Source organism: Nycticebus coucang, chromosome 2 (assembly GCF_027406575.1).
Source record: "Nycticebus coucang isolate mNycCou1 chromosome 2, mNycCou1.pri, whole genome shotgun sequence".
NCBI classification, from domain to species: Eukaryota; Metazoa; Chordata; class Mammalia; order Primates; family Lorisidae; genus Nycticebus; species Nycticebus coucang.
The window spans coordinates 147858564-147866019 of NC_069781.1; the positions used below are offsets into that span (position 1 = coordinate 147858564).

The following is a 7456-nucleotide window of genomic DNA, read 5'->3' on the forward strand; positions in this document are numbered from 1 at the left end:
GGCATATGTATTTTTACATATGTAGGCAAGATATAAGGGAGGAAGCATAAATTCACACGGGAGACAATCACCCTGAACATGTAGCTTGTTTCTTTGATTTTTCTTGCTTTCCTGGGCATTCTCACACCTGTTTTTCATGTACCTTGGAATTGATGCAGCTATATTTTCATGTTCTCATTTTGTTTAATAAGGCGTTTAACAAAACACCTTTTTACTTTTATACACTTACTAGTTTTAAATTTTTTTTTGTTTAGACAGAGTCTCACTTTGTTTCCCTCAGTGGAGTGCCATGGCGTCACAGCTCACAGCAACCTCAAACTCTTGGGTTCAAGTGATACTCTTGTAGGATAATATTTAGAAATAAACTTATCCTACATCAAGCACACAAAGTAAATTCAGTGTGAGTTTAAAATGACATGCTTTTCTTCCAGAGGCTTAAGACGCTTGGACCCCCCTGGGTTACTCACAGAGTTAGGCTCTTTGGAAAATTCCTTAGGCCTTTTCTCTGAAGCAGTACACCCCGTGAAGCCTGAGATCCAAGGGCATGCCACCCTTCCTCAGAGATACGGGCCAGAGGGTTGACATATGTTAACAACATATTGTCAGAGGTCTATAGGTGCTCTGCCCTGAAGGAAGGTCACAGTCGTTACTTCATACTGAGTAAACTGAGTGAATGCTTGAAGATTAACTCTGTTCCCCTATAGCTATTTTTGTCTTTGTGCCCTGCTCGGAAAACTAGTCACTGTTTAGAGGAAGAGATTTACTACACAAGTGGTTACATTGATATGATAAATTTCCTTTCAAGTTCAAATTCAGCTTATAGATAATGGATTAGGTGTGTACGTGACTGGAAGAGTATAAAACTTAAACTTGGAATAAAGAACTTTGCTATATGCCATCAAACGGTGTATAGTCTGTTTCTTGACTTAATAATTACAGGAGCGAGTTTACACCTACAGCAAAGCTGCTGCTCGTTCGCGTCTTGGTTCACGCAACAACTCATGCCTCAGCCTCCCGAGTAGCTGGGACTATATGTGCCTGCCTCAACACCTGACTATTTTTTAGACAGGTTCTCACTCTTGATTAGGCTGGTCTGGAACTCCTGAGCTCAGGCAATCCACCCACCTCAGCCTCCCAGAGTGCTAGGATTACAGGCATGAGCCACCACACCCTGCCTAAAAGTTTCTAATGAGATAAAATTCATAGAACATAAAATTCAGCAATTTAAGCATTTTTAAGTGTATAATTCTGTTGTTTTTAATATGTTTTGCAACCATACTGACTCTCTAAACTCTAGAACACCCCATGTTCATTAAGCAGTGGCTCCCCATTCCTTTCCCCCCCAGCCCTGAGCAGACACTAATCTACTTTCTAAGTATTTGTCTATTCTGGGAATTTCACACACTATGTGGTCTTTTGTGAGTGGCTTCTGTCACTTAGCATAACGTTTCTGAGATTCATCCATGTTGTAGCAGGTATCAAAACTTTAATTTCATTTTATTATCAGATAATATTTCATGGCATGGACACGCCACGTTTTATTTAGGCTTCATCAGTTAAAGGGCATTCATTTTTGGCTGTTGTGAATAATGCTGCTATGAGCATCTGTGTTCAACTTTTGTGTAGACATATATGTTTAATTCTCTTGTGTCTATACATAGAAGTGGAATTTCTAAGTCATGCAGTAACTCTATGTTCAACTTTTCGAGAAACTGCCAAACTGGTTTCCAAGACAGTCACACCATTTACATTCCTGTTAGCAATGTCTGAGAGCTCCAATTTCTTTCTTTCTTTTTTTTTTTTGATGTTAACTGTTTATAGTTTAAAGACTCAAGTATCACTTTTATTGACTAGTATACAAAGCAAAAGGTGCCACATGCCAAGGAGAAACAAGACCAAGAGCCCCATTAGGAAGCACTTTGTTTTTCTTAAAAAAAAAAATTTCTGGACATTAACAGTTCGCACCACTTCAAAAAAATTACTGGCTGAGGTTTTCAGGAGTGAGTTGGGGACACAAAAGAAATGGCAGTATCCTGCTTCATTACAATGGGTGGCACAGGCCATAAATGTGAGACTTATGGCTATTAAGCCAATATCCATGGAATGAAACTTCCTCCTAATTTTCCTTCTACAGTCTTTCCTATCCACAGAAATGCCACCATATAAAGCCCAGGAGCAGCTGGCTAGGCTAGCGTAGGCTCCAGTCCTCCCCTGGTGTAGGGAAGGGGGTGGAGGTCACTCCTGGGTTTCCACGCTTTCCACCTCTTCTCCCTGAGGGGTTCTTCTGTGTTCTCTTCCTCTTCCTCACCTTCCTTCTGCTCTAGTGGCCCCTCATAAGCCTTTTCTGAGGGTGTCCCAATCAGTCCAGCCCAAGTAGGTATTTCAGAAACCACACAGCTGGCATCACCCTCCTGGCCAAGGATCTTCCTGAAGCCACCATGTAAGAGGATTCGGACCAGAGTCTGAGCTGCGTAGCAGACCATGTCCTGCTGTTCCAGGGTCGTGACTGTGTACTCTGAAGTTACCACTCTCACAGGGGTCAGTGATACCCACGGAACCTGGCAGGAACAGTCCTGCAGCCAGAACCTGTAAGCAACGCCCGTCTGCCACATTTAGGGCCAAGGGCCGTCTAGTGGGGTTGTTCATCATAGCGTAAGTGACCCAGCAGGTCAAGGATCCAGGGTGTGAGGGGCTCAAAGCCAGGAAAACGAATCCTCAAGTCCTTCAGCAGTCGGGTAAGAACTTTAACTGTGGACTGAGAAGCATTTTCCTCAAACCAGCAGCAAGAGGACTCCCTAAAACAATGATTAGCCCTGAGAAAGGAGATCCTCAAACCAGCAGCATGTCAGAGGGCTGCTAAGGCACTCTGTAACAACTTTATGTCTAAATGAAGCTCTGGGTCCAGTTTTCGGAGATTGGGTGCCACTGTTGTAACGAGAATCTTCACCGCAGCATCTGAAGAACTGATTTCTAAGCCATTTTCATTGGTCAGCATGGTCAAAACTTCAGAAGGATCCTGTGCTCTTAGGCTTTCCACGACCTTGTTGCCCAGGGCAGCAACAGCTTCCAATGTTGGTGGAATCTTTAGTATCACCACCAGGTCAGCCACATTGTGTCCTGTTGTCATTGTTCCCTTTTTATATGATCCTACCTGTCGGACTTCTCCAATTTGCACTTCAAATGTTCCTAGAGCCACAATCAAATTGTCACTCACGTTGTTTGTTTTTGTAACCAGAGGCCTGTTCAGCAGAATTGGGAGCAAGGTCCTGATTCCTCTTCAGCAAGGCCTCACTGAAGGAAGTTTCATCAGGTGCTGGCTTCACCCGGGGGCAGAAATGCTCACAAATAGAAATCAAATGGATATGTGGTACAAAGGGCCTGAACCCTCCTCCCGGGCCTCCTCTGGAACCAAAGCACGCACCATGACCACGGCCTCGGTCGCCCCCGCATGGCAGCTTAAATCTCGAACAATGGAGGCCGCACCAACAACCAGAGCTCCAACTTCTGCACGTCCCTGTCAACACTTATTATTTTCCATTTAGTGAGTGTAGCCATCTTAGTGAGTATGAATTATAAAACAACACTTGAGAATAAATCTCATTGCAGTTTCAGTTTGCATTTCCCTAATTATTAATGATGTTAAGCAGCTTTTCATGTGTTTGTTGGCCACTTGTATATCTTCTTTGGACAAATGTCTATTTAATATCCTTTTCATTTTTCAGTTGGATTCTTTGCCCTTTTGTTGTTGAGTTATAAGAATTCATCATAGTATATTCTGAATATTATAATAGATCCTTACCAGATAACAATTTGCAAATATTTTCTTCCATCCTGTAAATTGCCCCTTTCACTTTTTTGATTGTGCCTTTTGATGCACAGAAGTTTTGATGAAGTCCAAAATATTTATGTTTTCTTGGTTGCTTATGCTTTTGGTGTCATATTTTGGAAACCCTTGTGTAACCCAAGGTCACAAAGATTTACACCTATGTTTCCTTTTAGAGGTTTTATGATTTTAGCTCCTACATTCAGATCTTTCATTCATTTCCAGTTAATTTATGTACATGGTATGAAGTAAGGGCCCAGATTCATTCTTTTGCATGTGGATAGCCAGTTTTCCTATTACCATTTCCTAACACCGAAAGACTGTCTTTTCCCCATGGAAAGGTCTTGGAACTCTCATAGAAAATCAATTGACTATAGAAAGATGGTTTATTTCAGGGCTCTTAATCCATCCCATTGACACAGGTGTTTATCTTTACATCAATACCACACTGCTTTGCTTACTATAGCTTTGTAGTAAATTTTGAGATCATGAAACATAAGTCCTCCATGTGATCCTCTTGGTAAGATTGTTTTGGCTATTCTGGGTCACTCACATTTCCACATGAATTTTAAAATAAGCTTGTCCATGTCTGCAAAAACAACAGAGACATGATGGGCATCGCACTGAATCTGTAGATTAATTTGGGGTATGTTTGCATTTAACAACATTAAATTTTCCAATCCATGAATATCTTTCCATTTATTTAGGTCGCCTTTAATTTCTTTCAACAGTGTTCTATGGTTTTCATTGTACAAAATTTGCACTTCCTTGGTTAAATTTATTCTCATATATTTTATTCTTTTTTTATACCATTATAAATGGAATTATTTTATTTTCAGAGTATTTATCTCTCATGTGTTGAAATAGAACTTTGTGCATTGATCTTGTCTGCTACAAGATTGCTGAACTCCATTATTAGCTCTAGTAATTTTGTTGTCAAGTCTTTAGAATTATCAATATATAAGACCATATCACCTGTGAGTAGAGATAACTATACTTCTTCTTAGTATCATTTGAATAAACATGGTAAAGAGCAAACATCCTTCTGGTCTTCGGGAGAAAGTTTTCAGTCTTTTCTCATTAATGTGATGTTAGCTGTGGGTTTTTCACAGATGCTCTTTATCACACTGAAAAGCTCCCTTCTATTCCTAGTTTGTTAAGTGATTTATTTTTTATCATGAAAGAGTGTAATATTATCAAATTCTTTTTCTCTTCAATTAAGACGATCATGTGGGGGATTTTTACATCTTCCATTCTGTTTGTGTGGAGTGTACTGCGTTGATAATTTTTCTTATGTGGAACCACCTTGGCATTCCCAGGATAAATCCAGTTTGGTCATGGTGAGCAGTATTTTGTGCTTTTGGATTTGGCTTGCTAATATTTTGTTAAGAATTTCTGAATCTTATTTTGCTAATATTTCACTGAGGATTTTTGTTGAGGGCATAGGCATTAGAGATATTGGTCTGTAGTTTTCTTGTGATGACCTTTGGTATCAGGGTAAATAAAAATGGTGTCACAGAATGAATTAGGCAGTGTCCCTTCCTCTTGTATTTTTTGAAAGAAGTTGAGAAGCATTGGTGTTGATTCTACTTTAAACATCTATTCAGCTTTTTTTTTTCTGTCTTGTTGAGTAAGTTTTGGTGATTTGTGTTTCTTGAAATTTGTCATTTCAGCTAAATTATCTAATTTCTTGGCATACAATTTTGCACAATGTTTTCTTATAATAATTTTGTATTTCTGTAAGTTCAATAGCAATGTCTTCACCTTTGTTCCTGATTTTAGGAGTTTTCTCTCTTTTTTCCTGGTTAGTCTACTAAAGCCTTGTCAATTTTATTGAGGTTTCTTTTTTTTTTTTACAATGAACATTTATTGTCTATCATGCTCCACATTTTAAGAGCATTATCTCATTTGATGCCTAAACATCTCTGTAGATATACACTATCATTACCTATATTTTAAAGATTAAACAGGGACTCCAAGGGAGGAGTGAATTACCCAGAGCTACAGAGCTAGTATTTGATGGAAGGAGGATGGGAGCACTAATTAACCTGCCAGCAGCTGTGAGGCCAAGCCCAGCTCCCCACCACTGCATTATTAGGACAGTGTAGGGAGATAGCTTTGGTTTGCGGGTCTCCAGCCATTCAGTCCTTGAGAGAGGAGATTCTGTCTAAAGGACATGTCCCTGAGTCAAAAGCCAGCCCATCCTCCTGCTCCCCTGGCGCCTACTCGAGCAGTGAGGTCACAAGAGCTTCCTATCCACCCCTCAGGCCTGGCAGAAATGGGCATCTCAGTCCTGTGGCAACTGGACCTGTCCAAAGGACCCAAGACCATGGAAGAGAGACAGCTCTTCCTGGCCTCCTCCCCAGATCTCTGAGGGGGAGGGAGGAAGGGACTTGCACATGGGAGCAGAGGCCTGGAAGGAAGGCCAGCTGCACTGCACCTGTGTGGCAGAACTAGCTGAGTTCCTGACCCAGCTCTGCAGGCTCAAGTTCAGCAGCAGCACTCCCCATAGCATGGCCTTGTCTGTCTTTCAGGAAATTCCTTCATGCCTCCCATCCCCTGGACAGCCTCCCTTGGGCCCCCAGGTCAGCAGAGGCTGCCTTCAGAGTCGGCACATGGGGCTGTGTCTTCCTCCCCAAGGTGAGCTGCTCGAGCCTGTGTCCTGTTCTTAGCTGCCTCTCCAGAGCCTCGTCCAGCACCAACTAGGATAATGAATGGGCTCCTCTATGCTCCAGTTTATTCATCTGTAAAAAAGGGATAATAAAACGTCTACTTCACTGGACTTTGTTTTAAAAGTTTAATGATGTTTTCAAAGAACCAGCTTTTGTTTTCATTTTCTCTCTTATTTCTCTGTATTCTATTTCAGTTATCTCTACCACAGTCTTTATTATTTCCTTTCGTCTCCTCTGGGTTTGGGTTCCTTTATTTTTGCTTAGTTTGCTCTGATTTTTCTACTCTCTTAAGGTTGAAGGTTAAGAGATTAATTTATAATATCTTCTTTAATGTAGACATTTAAAAATATTATTTTTTACTTTTTCTAACTTTTTTTTGCATTATAGCCTTGGAATAGAATTTAAGAAATCTCTCTGTCCACTACTTTTAAACCATAACTGACAAATGTTTTACTTTTCATTAACAAAAAATAATTGTATATATTTATGGGGGGTAATGTAACATGCTATATGTTTACATAGTAGAGTGATTAAATCAATCCATTTTTTTTTTAATCAATCCATTTTTAATTAACAAATCTATCACCTCACATACTTACCTCATTTTGTGATGAAAACATCTAACATCTATTCTTTTAGCAATTTTAAAATGCATTAATCTTTATTTTAACCATTTGCAGCTGTAAATTTTGGCATATTATGTTTTTATTTTCATTAATTGCAAATTTTCTTCTAATTTTCCTTGTGACCTCCTTTTGGCCCAGTTGATTATTTAGGAATGTGTTGTTTCATTTCCATATATTTGTGAATTTTCCCGTTTACCTTCTTTTATTAGTTTTCAACTAAATTACACTGAGGTCACAGGTAATGTTTTGTAGACTTCCATCTTTTAAAATCCACTAAGACTTGTAACCTATGTGATGTGAGGAAAATGTGTCTTCGGCTGTTGCTGGGCAGAGTG

The 7456-nt window shown here is 39.8% G+C and overlaps 1 pseudogene; it reads right to left on the minus strand.

The window, feature by feature from the left end:
- Positions 1 to 2235: 2235 nt before the first annotated feature.
- On the minus strand, positions 2236 to 7099 carry LOC128560435 (interleukin enhancer-binding factor 2-like; annotated as a pseudogene).
- Positions 7100 to 7456: the final 357 nt, after the last annotated feature.